The sequence below is a fragment of the Apostichopus japonicus genome, chromosome 6, assembly GCF_037975245.1.
Source record: "Apostichopus japonicus isolate 1M-3 chromosome 6, ASM3797524v1, whole genome shotgun sequence".
Classification (NCBI taxonomy): Eukaryota; Metazoa; Echinodermata; class Holothuroidea; order Aspidochirotida; family Stichopodidae; genus Apostichopus; species Apostichopus japonicus.
Genome location: NC_092566.1, coordinates 10,362,739 through 10,367,807, shown reverse-complemented (window position 1 = coordinate 10,367,807; position 5,069 = coordinate 10,362,739). Strand labels below are relative to the sequence as shown.

General features: G+C 36.2%; 1 long non-coding RNA gene across 1 annotated transcript; it reads right to left on the bottom strand.

Moving 5' to 3' along the window:
• Positions 1-216: 216 nt before the first annotated feature.
• On the bottom strand, positions 217-4,470 carry LOC139968952 (uncharacterized). The gene is made up of 2 exons (XR_011793598.1): positions 3,953-4,470; positions 217-2,570 (listed from the first exon to the last, which is right to left on the bottom strand). It is a non-coding gene; the product is annotated as an uncharacterized lncRNA (long non-coding RNA).
• Positions 4,471-5,069: the final 599 nt, after the last annotated feature.

Here is a 5,069-nt window from a genome sequence, read left to right as displayed (position 1 = left end):
TTTCTATAGATCCTCCGTGTTGGCTAAGTGCTGGAATTCTTCAATAAAGATGCAGTTAAGGTCATCAAGACAACATTCAATGATCTGTTAATGCAGGGGAATTTACTGAAAGGTGCTACTTCATGGAGTGACTTCACCTTCACATCCAATCATGTTAGGCTATAAAGACCAGAAAATCATTGTGACAGTCACACACAAAGTACATTAAAAATGGTATTCCATCAAGAAATATAATTGTCAATATCCACCGAACAGTAATTTTATTCCCACTAACCCACTTATATATTCTTATATAATTTTTAATATATTAAAAAAAAACAGAAATCAAAACTACAATATTCTGAGGGATGTTCAACAAAACATGTTATCTTTGCAACAAACGTTCAAATTATAAAGATACTTTACATAACAGTGACATATTTTCAGTTCAATATTAATCTGTCAAATTTCTGCTTGAATTGGGCCTGGATCTAAAATGTTCTTTAATTTTTTTGGAAAGGATTAGGTGAGCTGAGAACAGATCAGTGGTGTCGCCAATGGGTGGCCTGGGCAACCCCTCCCCCGAGAAGGAATTCACAAATAGACATATCACCAACCAAGATTCAAATGTCTGGCAACACCACTGTAACAGAAAGCACTTTAAATTCTTTGTATGTCACCACCAGGTGGTAATACCCTGGAATTCATTGACAACACAGCTGTAAATTGAGTGGTTATATACCCAGCTGATCCCATCTCCCGATCTCACTGAACTTTAAATTTTCCACTGTAAAGGATATAGTAACTATACGATCCTGCCTTTACAAAAGGGATATGATGGAAACACGACGATAGTACAATGGATCTGGTACATTGCCTTTTTTCCAGTTGTGAATCATTAATGTATAGTAGCAACAATTTTCTTAGAATGATTTCAAAATGGGGGAAACATATGACAAATTTTCAGCAGGTTATTTATAAAATATTAGGAATGGTCAAACTATATATCAGTGCGGTGAACATTTAATACTTTGTGTTTCAATGATATAGATTGGCGATTGCTGAAAGTCATTATCCAGCACACACAAAACAAAATGTTACAAGCAAGCAGTTGACAGAATGGCACAAACTTCATAATGGCTATTAGATAAACATGAACTATTATATACTGCATTCACGATTTCATGATATGGCATTCATATAAAGCAAATTTGTATGCAAAAACAGTACATGTGACTATTATACCACCCTCTAATTATTTCTTAACTTTCTGATAGTAATCATATATAGTGATTTTGATTGGGATTTCAATCAAATTTTAAAGTTTTATAAATTATCTCACGTGAATCCTTTAATGTCGGCCTCTAGCTGAAAAAGAAATGTCACTCGAGAGTCGACTAAAAAATTGAAAACAGTTTTGACTCATTACATCACTAAAATTTAAAAAAAATGGGGGGGGGGGGAATAATGAGGAAAGGATATTCTCAAATGGAATTTTCTACAGTTACTGACTTTATAATAATCAGGTTACTTGCTTTTCATGGAACAAAATAATGGAATATTGTGCACAATAAATAATATTAGCTTAATTAATTGCTTAATTAAATAAACCTTCAACATAGTGAGTGCAGTGAAATGTAGGAACATTAAAGTAAACATTAAAATAACATGCTCGAAAAATCATACAACAAAGTTTTTTTGGCAACTAGGTGTTTGTTTAATTACATTCATAATTAGATCAGTATCATTAAAAAACATTTTTAAAAACCAAAAATCAATTAAATATTTATTTCTGGAGCCCTCCCTATTCATATAAAACTGTTTGTAAACTCCGGGTAATCAATTTAACATTTTAGGGTATGTGTTAGTTACTCCTTAAAGGCATTGAAGATTTGTCCCAAACAGCATGCAGCCATCTGAAAAAGTTAACTTTCTGTTGCTTGCAAGTGATGTTTGTTCGTGTCGCTAAAAAAGACAGACAGTAATGAAACGTGATACCTTGATATCTTTAGCTGGACCTGAGATGTTCATCGCTGTATCGTTTATACACTGTAATGTGGGTATTGACCGTAGCTGTATGTACTGACTGTACACTAGTGTCTAATTACCGACGGTAGCAAGCTGTGTTTGTATTTTCTGGGATCGATGGCAGTGTCTAACACTTCTGTTACACCTCATTCGAAACTAGGTCAGATTACCGGCATTAGACGTTCTTTTTGCGCGAGTCTTCACACCCTTTTAAAGCTATTCCATGCTGACACACGTGGTTCCGGACTACAGAGCAATAAAAAAGTAACATTCACTCCTTGAAGTAACTCCATGCTGGCTGCCCTTATAGATGTGGCATGGATACGGACGAGAGACTTCACTTCTGTTGGTTGCAAAATTCCATACACAAAACTAGTGTTGTAGAGGGGGAGCATAGTCTATGTTAAATGTATGTTCTACGCCTCTGTCCCAGCTGGAATGGCCAGTTTATCTGCCACAATGAAGAATTGTTTGGGGTTCAATTCTGGTCCGAGAGATAGGATGAAAGGCTGTCAATATTGTCCTTGTCTGCCCTGTGCTGCACTCTCAATATCTGTGCCCTCCTGTTTGGTGAAGATAAAAATAAATGTGATAAAGGACAAGCAATATGGTATAAATCAAAACATTCTTAAAAAAAGATATGTTGAGAGGTAGAGAGACTAGACTAGAATAATATTTAGGAGAGAATGGAGAAACAAGAACATGACTGGCATTGTACAAAGGAGATATATCAATTCACGATAGGCAGCAATATGTCATCCATGGCGGGTGAGATGTGTTATGTGAAGGTGGTTTCAAATTCAACCTAACATTTATGGGTTGTCATGTTGATTTTGGCAGGTACATGGTTACCAAGCAAGGTTTGTTGTTAGTTGTTTTCAGAAATTTCTCTTTTTAAGGATAAATTGTTCATGACATCTCCTGATTCCATTACATCAGCATAGAAAACCAGTGAACAAGGAATATGATTTACATTTTAGCCTACTGATTTCACTAATATGTCTATCTGCTTGTAAAAGAAACTGATTTCATAACATTAGTGAATGGTAATATTACTGTAAAATCTTATAATAAAGACTGATGGCCCACTATATGTTTAATAAAATAACAAAAGCATACCAATTCTTTTCCAGTTTCCACATGATTTAAATACAATGGTAATGGTTTAACAGAATCGTGTTAGCTTCATGCTGTAATGGCTGTAGAAGTCACTACATTTTTTCAAATAATTAAGGGTGCTTACAATCTATGCATAATAGTACTGTGTTTTGCAATTTCTTGAGCATTACTATGTTCAAGTATTTGTTATGAGGTTAACCTAGCCTAGATTCATTTGGGACGATCGAGTACATATTGCAGTCCTGACAAGCGTGCTTATTCGCCCGACGATTGGGTTCATATGCTGGACAGGCGGGCTAATTTGCCCAACGATCTGGTACCGTGATAGCTTCATGCTGTAATGGCTGTAGCAGTCACTACATTTTTCAAATAATTAAGGGTGCTTACAATCTATGCATAATAGTACTGTGTTTTGCAATTTCTTGAGCATTATTATGTCCAAGTATTTGTTATGAGGTTAACCTAGCCTAGATTCATTTTGGGACGATCGAGTACATGCATACTGCAGGACAAGCGTGCTTATTCGCCCGACGATCGGGTACATATGCAGGACAGGCGGGCTGATTTGCCCGACGATCGGGTACATACGCAGGACAGGCGGGCTGATTTGCCCGACGATCGGGTACATATGCAGGACCGGCGTGCTTATTCGCCCGACGATCGTGTTAATAGGCCCCACCAATTATAACAACAGCCTAGGCCCTATTTGCTATAGTACAGCCTAGCTAGGCCTACCTCGCGCACAAGCCTAGAATAACTAACGTTACGAACTGCCAAGCTTTTATTCTGTATTAATTGGAAAACAACAAAAAACATACATACATACCCTCGAACACTGTTATCACTTCTTCGTGGAAACCTTTATTTGTAAGAAAAGTTCTTAAAGACTCAGCCATTGCTAATTTATAACCTTTACTCTAGCTTAGACATACGGTCGTCTGTCTCGTTCATGCCTAGCTGTGTGTACGGCGTGCGTACGTACAGTACAGCGAGTACCTGGCTAAGCGAAGAATATAGTAGTATATATGTACACAAGTTGTAGCGCTCGTTGTCACACTTATTTTTGTGCGGCGTATTTGCAAGTTTTCGGATGACGTAGGCGCATTTCTGTTCTCTGATTGGATACATTTTTCAGTGGAATACAGAGACTGAAAATGGTAAGATGACATGCCACATGTGATTAGCTGATTGGTTAATAAAGTCAGTCCAAAACAGCGACTGAACGGTGTAACTGATAATACAGTCTAAGTAGAGTGTTTCTCAGTCTAAACTCAGTGTATAACACTGAAAAAAATTTCAGTCTCAAAGAAGACTGAATTCTTCAGTCTAACATTTTAAGAGAGCATACATCTCTGTTTATTAATGGTAATATGTGTAATTAATGGGCTGACTCACTCCATTTAAACACGAAAGTAATATTCCACAAGTTTCTTATACCTTCGTTACAGTCAAACCAGTGTACATTTATTCTCCTATTGGCTGAATTACTGCTGAATTTTAAATCAACTGTTCAAACAAATTAATCAAAATTGAAGGAGACAACTGTTCTATAGTTGAGGCTTTATACTAACTTGACTCAATTATTCGTCGAGACATTATTCTTAACAAGACGAAAATTAAATGGTATCTCATATACTCTGCTATAGAAATGGAATAAAGAAACAGTAAATATAAGTGGGCAGTCCATTAGTTATATGAGCTTCCAAGGTTAGAGATGTAAAAAACAAAACGTTATGGTCTCGTATAATTATAAATGTCGATTAATTTACCTTTTAAAATTATAAATCTCGCTCTCCGTGGGAGAGATTGGTTACACCACATAATTATAACAACTGGCATAAGTCTCAATGCATATATCCGTCCAGAGAGCACTCTTTACAACAACCATTAAGTTAATCCACGGCCAATTACAGGTATTTATACGTTGATTTGTTGAAGATGTT